Source organism: Calypte anna, unplaced genomic scaffold (assembly GCF_003957555.1).
Source record: "Calypte anna isolate BGI_N300 unplaced genomic scaffold, bCalAnn1_v1.p scaffold_86_arrow_ctg1, whole genome shotgun sequence".
NCBI lineage: Eukaryota > Metazoa > Chordata > Aves > Apodiformes > Trochilidae > Calypte > Calypte anna.
The window spans coordinates 913,360-921,629 of NW_022045534.1; positions in this window are offsets into that span (position 1 = coordinate 913,360).

An 8,270-nucleotide genomic window follows, 5' to 3' on the forward strand; every position below is an offset into this window, starting at 1 on the left:
TGGGACCAGCAGCTGCACCTCCTCCAGCACCTTCTTGCTGTCAGACCTTTCCCTGGCACAGTTCTGGGTGGGAAGGGTCCTGTCCCACCTGTGCCCACCCAAACTGTCCTGGGGGTGCCCCAGTGCCTGGCCCAAACCATGGCAGGATGGGGAGCAGCATCCTTGGTTGGGTGGGACCAAGGGTGGCAGTGTCTGGGTCTGCATCATTATCATGGAATTCCAGACTGGTTTGGGTGGGAAGGGACCCTAAAGGTCCCCTAATTCCACCCCTGCCATGGTCAGGGACCCCTCCCCCAGCCCAGGGTGCTCCAAGCCCCATCCAACCTGGGCTGAGACACTGCCAGGGATGGGGCAGCCACAGCTTCCTTGGGCAACCTGGGCAACCAGGGGCTCAGCACCCTCACCCCAAGCAATTCCTCCCTCACATCTCATCCCCATCTCCCCTCTCCCAGCTCCAAACCTTTCCCCTCCTCCCGTCCCTCTGTGCCTCTGTACATCAATGTCCATCTCCCTTCTCTGCTCATCTCAGTGGGGTCTGGGTGAGGGACACAAGGACAAGGTTGGGATGTCCTCTGAGTGTGTCCCCCTTAGGGGGATGCTGCTGACCCTTGGGCCATCAGGACCTGGGTGAATAATCAGACCCTTCCCCAAGGCCCTGCTGGAGCAGCCCCCACCCCGTTATCCTTCCTCTCTCCCCTTCTCCATCCCTGGCCCCTTCCACCCCAACCCTATCAGATAAAGGGCCCTCTCTCCCCCTCCAGGCAGCCCCAGCTTGGGTTCTAGGGGCCCAAAAAGGGCACAGGGTCCCCAGCAGTGTCCCCAGCAGAGAATTCTCCAGTTATATCTTCAAGGAACTTGTTCTTAAGCTCTTTCTAGCTCAGCTGGACACGAGCTCCTGCCCTGGAGTCTTTCCAGGGGGGACACAACCAGGGTGCTGGAAGAGTGGGAGCTGGAAATGGAGCCCAAGGAGGGATGGGGACAGTCAGGGTACCTGAATGGCAACACGAGGTGTCTTTTCTCTTTCTCCTTAGCCTTAGCTCTGCAATCACAAAGAGGGCTTCAGTCAGGGGGGCTTCATCCTGCTGCAGTCACAAAGCCCCTCACTCACCTCAACACCCCCACCACCACCACCAGGCACCAAGAGCTCCCCCAGACCCAATCCAGCATGCACCAGGACACCCTCTGGCACCCAGGGAACTGGGTGAGGAGACAGGGACAGTACTGGTGGGACTGGGAGGAGGACGGAGGAGGGAGAGGGCAGGAATGGGATAGAGCAACCAGTAGGTAAAGAGCATGGAGGGATGGATGGTGTGAGAGTGGGATGGATGGATGGATGGATGGATGGATGAGAGTTGGGGGTGTTGAGGCTGGAGAAGAGAAGGCTGCACCAGGGAGACCTTAGAGCACCTTCCAGTGCCTGAAGGGGCTCCAGGAAAGCTGGGGAGGGACTTGGGACAAGGGCCTGGAGGGATGGGAGCCTGCGAGGGGGAAGGGTTTGCAGCTGGGAGAGGGGAGATGGAGAGGAGATCTTGGGCAGGGAGGGAGGGAGGGAGAAATGGTTTGGTTGGACTTGGTGATCTCCAAGGTCCTTTCCAGCCATGAGCATTCTGTGATTCTCAGGTGTGGGACATGGGTTAGTGGTGGCCTGGAATAAGGTGATGTCCTGGCTGGGCTGGAGTGGGCTAGGAGAAGGGGGAAGGGTTTGGAGCTGGGAGAGGGGAGCTGGGGATGAGATGTGAGGGAGGAATTGCTTGGGGTGAGGGTGCTGAGCCCCTGGTTGCCCAGGTTGCCCAAGGAAGCTGTGGCTGCCCCATCCCTGGCAGTGTCTCAGCCCAGGTTGGATGGGGCTTGGAGCACCCTGGGCTGGGGGAGGGGTCCCTGACCATGGCAGGGCTTGGAATTAGGTGGCTTTTGAAGTCCCCTCCCACCCAAACCAGTCTGGGATTCCATAGATAGATGAATGGGTGGAATAGGACTGACTGAACAGGTCAGGATCTGTGCTGGGATGGATGGATGGGTGGATGGATGGGTGGATGGATGGATGGATGATGGATGATGGATGGATGATGGATGGATGGGTGGATGGGTGGATGGATGGATGATGGATGGATGGATGGTGAGGCAATGAGATGGATGCAGAGGACTGTTTGGAGAGGGACAGCTGGACAGAGTGGTGGGTGGTGAGCTGTGCACTGGGATGAAGGGCTGGGGGGTGGCTGAGCAGACAGGGAAATATCATCCTGGAAGCTCCTCTGGAAGGCAGCCTAAGCAGAAGGAAACGAGTCCTTGGTGGGCAGAGGGGAGCACAGACACAACAGCTCTGTGGGTGGAGGGGTTGGGGTGGGTACCAGAAAGCTCTGCTCCCCGCTAGGCAGAGGGCAGGCAGGAGTCAGGACCTTTCCCTGGGTCCCAATGCCCCACACAGATGTCACATCCCTCGTGTCACATGCACACAGCAAACCCAGAGGGGCTGAGGGCAGCAGGGACACCATGCTGGGTACCTGGGGTCTTCAGGGTCCTCACTGGTTGGAAAAAACACAGCCAGGAGGAGGATCAACATCAGGAAAACCCAAACCCAGCCCAGCAGACACACCTCCCCCCAAAGGAAGCCAACCAGGGGCTCATGGTTGCCACCCCCCTATGCCAGAGGATCCCCCTGGGCTGATGGTGAGGGGGTTCCTGCAGTGCCAGAGGGCAAAGTCCCTGTCTGGGAGACCAGCCCTGTGTGGGGACGTGTAGAGGAGGAGTTGTCCTACACCTCCTGGTCCCCCCGTGGGTCAGCATTCACCTGATCCACCTGCAGGTCCCTTCTGCCTCCTCCCCACTTCCCCCCCAGATCCTGGAGATGAAACTCTAAGAGATGGGGCTGGGGCTCTTCCCTTGGGCTCCCTCATGCCAGAGAAATCTCCTTATGGAAATGTATTCCTGTTCATGGGGGCTTTGGGAGGACACAAGCCCTCCCTCCAGTCAGGGTGATCATCATCACCATCATTATCACCACTATCACCATCATCACCATCATCATCACCATCACCATTGTGGGGTTTGGCTGTTGGGGGAGCACAGGTTCTGCCTCTCCTTTGCCACCTGGAAGTTTGGAGGGGCAGCTGAAAAAAGGGCTGCTGGAGCCCTGCAGAGGTGGGGCTGGTGCTGCATGGACCATTGCCTTCACTCTCCTGGCCTCAGGTTTGGGAATTCCTTCGGATGAAGGAAGATGTGGAGCTTAAACCCCTGGCTTTGGGCTCTGTGCTGGGATCAGTCACCTCCTGATGGGATGGGGGGGACTGGGACGAGCTGGGATGAGAGCAACCCTCCCCTCCACCACCAGAAAAACCAAGATCCCCCCCTCACAACCTCCTGGTACCTTGCTACTGACTTGTAGCCATCGTTAAACTTCATCCTGAGAGGGGCACCGAGGAGGGAGAGAGGGAAAGCAAAGATAAAAGCAGGGTCAGGCTTCTGGAGCTGGGGAATCCTGGAGCTGGGGAATCCTGGAGCAGGGGAATCCTGGAGCAGGGGAATCCTAGAGCTGGGGAATCCTGGAGCTGGGGAATCCTGGAGCTGGGGAATCCTAGAGCTGGGGAATCCTGGAGCTGGGGAATCCTGGAGCTGGGGAATCCTGGAGCAGGAGAATCCTAGAGCTGGGGAATCCTGGAGCTGGGGAATCGTGGAGCTGGGGAATCCTGGAGCAGGAGAATCCTAGAGCTGGGGAATCCTGGAGCTGGGGAATCGTGGAGCTGGGGAATCCTGGAGCAGGGGAATCCTGGAGCTGGGGAATCCTGGAGCAGGGAATCCTGGAGCAGGGGAATCCTAGAGCTGGGGAATCCTGGAGCAGGGGAATCCTAGAGCTGGAGAATCCTAGAGCTGGGGAATCGTGGAGCTGGGGAATCCTGGAGCTGGGGAATCCTGGAGCTGGGGAATCGTGGAGCTGGGGAATCGTGGAGCTGGGGAATCCTAGAGCTGGGGAATCCTGGAGCTGGGGAATCGTGGAGCTGGGGAATCGTGGAGCTGGGGAATCCTAGAGCTGGGGAATCCTGGAGCAGGGGAATCCTAGAGCTGGGGAATCCTGGAGCAGGAGAATCCTAGAGCTGGGGAATCCTGGAGCTGGGGAATCCTGGAGCAGGAGAATCCTAGAGCTGGGGAATCGTGGAGCTGGGGAATCCTAGAGCTGGGGAATCCTGGAGCTGGGGAATCCTGGAGCTGGGGAATCCTGGAGCTGGGGAATCCTGGAGCAGGGGAATCCTGGAGCTGGGGGTCCTGGAGCTGGGGAATCCTGGAGCAGGGGAATCCTGGAGCTGGGGGTCCTGCCAGCCATCCAGGTGCTGGGGACATCCCTTCCAAAGAGGGGGTCACCTCACCCAGCTGGGACATCTCCTCTGTGCTGAAAGCTGCCAGGAGGCATCTCAAGGCTCTGCACCCAGCAGCACCTGGCTCATTGCTTTGGAAACCTTTCCTGGCCCTTTTCAGGATCCTCAGGATGCTTTTGTTTGGGTTTTTGGGGTTTTTTTTCCTTCTTTCTTTTTATTTTTCCTTTTTTTATTTCTTTTCCTTTTTTTTCCTTTCATTTTCCTTTTTTTTTTTTCTTTTTTCTTTTTTTCTTTTTTCTTTTTTTTTTTTTTTTTTTTTTTGTCTTGCTTGCCTGGTTCTGCTGCCTTGGCCCTGGGTGTGCCAGCCCTGAGATGTCTGCCCAAACGCCAGCCCTGAGGCAGCAAATCTGGGCCCTCTTTTATCTACCTGGACGTGGAGGTTATGAACTCCCCACACTTGGTCTTCCACCACAGCCAAGGGTGGAGATACCCACACCCAAAGGCTGAGGGATGATGGGAGGATCATCACCATCACCATCATCACCATCATCATCCTCTCAGCCATCCCTTGGGAGATTCCTCTTCCTTTTGCCAGGAGGGGCAACCTCTGAAGATTGGGATCAGAGCAGGAGCCTTGCTGAGCTTCCCAGGGGGGCTGTGGGACGCTGCTGGGATGCTCCTCACTCCTCTACCTCCTTTCTGCTTCTCTACAACCCCAGCAGCCCTGGGAAGCCACCAGGAGCAGCAATAGTGCCAAGAGAACCCATCTGCAGCCCTGAGCAGCCCAGGCTGAGCAGGAGAAGGGAGTTCTGCCTCTCCCAGCCTCCTCTCACAGGGGTTTTTATCACCCAGCTCAACTTCAAGCACTTGGCAAGGACCCCAGGTTTGGAGCAAGTGAGCCAGGGGGTTAATTAGCTGCAGGAGGGTTGTTGAAGCCCGTCAGACACGGCTCAGGTCTGCTGGACATGCACAAGAGGAGACATCATCAATAATTCAGAGGGCCCAGATTGCTTTCTGCTCCAGAGCTCTGTCCCCACCATCAATATTTCAAGGTGGGACAGGGATCAGGTGGTGCCTGAGCTGGGAGCTCAGCTCTGAAGTGATCCAGAGCCCAAATTTGGGTCCCTGACCCAGCTCTGGAAGCACCCATCTCACCTGGCCACAGAGGGGACCAGAGGATGGCTCAATATTGCCCAATAAATGGTCCCAGGGTCACCCCTGTCCCTGCCACCCTTTGTGTCTCTATGGCAAAGCCCCTCTGCCCCACATCCCCCTCAGGCTTCCTGCTGGGATGGTCCCTGCTCCATCCCACTGGGATTCCCCTGACACCAGAAACCCCCCAAGACACCCCCTGAGCCAAAGCCATGCCAGGGACCACCCCAGCAGCACCCCAGGGTGCTCCCCCTGCTCTGCTTCATCCCAGGGATGCTCTGCAGGGTCAGGGGGCTCCTGGCCTCCCCATCCTGGGGGAACAGGGACATCTGGGATCCACAGGGATGGGGCCCCAAGTTTTGGGGACTGAAGGAAGGGTCCCTGCAGAGCTGGGAATGTCTCCTGGAAGCTCTGAGGAGGGGTCTCAGGGTGACAGGCAGGGGCAGGGAGGGGGTGACAGTCCCCAGGGGCTGGGGGGGCATTTACCGAGTGTGCTGATCTTCCTCTGCATCATCTCCAAGGCTGAGGGAGTTACAGGCAGAGAGGGGAAAAAAAAAACAACAAAACAACAACAAACCCAGAGTGAGATGGAGCCAAAGGGCTGTCCCGTGGTGCCAGGGGCTGGGAGCACAGGATGGTTCCCTCCAGTTCAGGAGGAACTTGAGGAGGTACCAGCACAGCAAACCCACTCCATGCAGGGCTGGGAACCACCAGGCACTGGGCTGAGCCCTTCACATCACTCCATGCACGACCAAAACTCTTTTGCCTGGCTGAGCTCCATGCCAGGGGGGACACAAACTGGATCCTTTCCACCCAGACCTTCTGCTGCCCCCCTGCCCTCTGCCTGGGGGGTTTGCTCGGTGAGAAGGGCTGGAGCCTCATCCCTGGCTGTGTCCAAGGTTGGATGGGGCTTGGAGCAGCCTGGGCTGGGGGAGGTGTCCCTGGATGGCAGAGGGTTGGAGTTGGACGAGCTTCAGGATCCCTCCCAACCCAACCCAAACCATTCTGTGGCCCCATGATGATTTTCTGTAACCACAGCTACTTTTTTTTTTTCTTTTTCCTTTTTTTTTCCCTGCTTTTTACCATCTCAGAGCCCAGCCTTGCCCTGTGCTTCTGTTTGGAGCGTGGAGTTACCCCCTGTGAACACCCCTTTCCTTGGCCTCCTCCCCTCACTCGAGTTTTTACCCAGAAACCAAGAGAAATCACTTGGTGCAAATCCCTTCTGTCACCTGGAGCTGCTGCTCTGGGGTTACAGGAGCACCCGTGGGGTTACAGGAGCACCCGTGGGGTTTCCCTCCGAGGTGTGTGACACCTCCCAGACTGCTTGGGATTCTGCTCTGGGTCACAGAGCCATGGAATTCCACAGGGGGCTTTGATCACTCCATGCTCCCTCCTGCAGCTCAGGGATGTGATCCCAGCTCCCTGCAAAGCCTCTCTTGGTCCCCAACCTCAGCCCTGCTGGGACCAGCAGCTGCACCTCCTCCAGCACCTTCTTGCTGTCAGACCTTTCCCTGGCACAGTTCTGGGTGGGAAGGGTCCTGTCCCACCTGTGCCCACCCAAACTGTCCTGGGGGTGCCCCAGTGCCTGGCCCAAACCATGGCAGGATGGGGAGCAGCATCCTTGGTTGGGTGGGACCAAGGGTGGCAGTGTCTGGGTCTGCATCATTATCATGGAATTCCAGACTGGTTTGGGTGGGAAGGGACCCTAAAGGTCACCTAATTCCACCCCTGCCATGGTCAGGGACCCCTCCCCCAGCCCAGGGTGCTCCAAGCCCCATCCAACCTGGGCTGAGACACTGCCAGGGATGGGGCAGCCACAGCTTCCTTGGGCAACCTGGGCAACCAGGGGCTCAGCACCCTCACCCCAAGCAATTCCTCCCTCACATCTCATCCCCAGCTCCCCTCTCCCAGCTCCAAACCCTTCCCCCTTCTCCTAGCCCACTCCAGCCCAGCCAGGACATCACCTTATTCCAGGCCACCACTAACCCATGTCCCACACCTGAGAATCACAGAATGCTCATGGCTGGAAAGGACCTTGGAGATCACCAAGTCCAACCAAACCATTTCTCCCTCCCTCCCTCCCTGCCCAAGATCTCCTCTCCATCTCCCCTCTCCCAGCTGCAAACCCTTCCCCCTCGCAGGCTCCCATCCCTCCAGGCCCTTGTCCCAAGTCCCTCCCCAGCTTTCCTGGAGCCCCTTCAGGCACTGGAAGGTGCTCTGAGGTCTCCACACCAGCCAAGGGCTGAGAAGTCCCTGGCAATCCCAGCTCTCTTCCCATTCCTTGTTGTTGCTTTTCCCATTTCAGGCTCTGTCTCCTCCCTCCTCCTTCTCCATCTCAGGAGAGGCAATCAGCTGAGTAACAAAAGCAAAACCCAAACCTCAGCCAGGAAGGGAACAGCTTTGGGATGGAGACAACAGTGATGGGAAAACCTATGGAAATGTGGGGAGCTCTTCCCACCACCTGAGTTTGAATCCAAAGCCTCCCTGGTGGCACCCAGAAGATGAACCAGGCTGTGAATGGAATTCACAAGCCAAGAAGATTCCAAGCCTGACTTCTTCCCCAGGAGGGCTCAGGCCACCCCAAGCCACTCCACAGATCTGCATCCACTTTGGAATTCAGGATCTCCAGGGCTGGGAGCTGAGCTGCTCCTGAGCTGGGGCTTCTCTCCCTTCATCCCTTATCTTCCTCCTGACATTTCACTTCTCTCTGCCCTGTGCTGAGCTGGGGAGAAGCTCATCCTGAACCCATCCTGAGCCCCAAACCTGGGGGCTGAACTTGGCTTCCAGGGCCCAAGCAGATCCCTGAACACC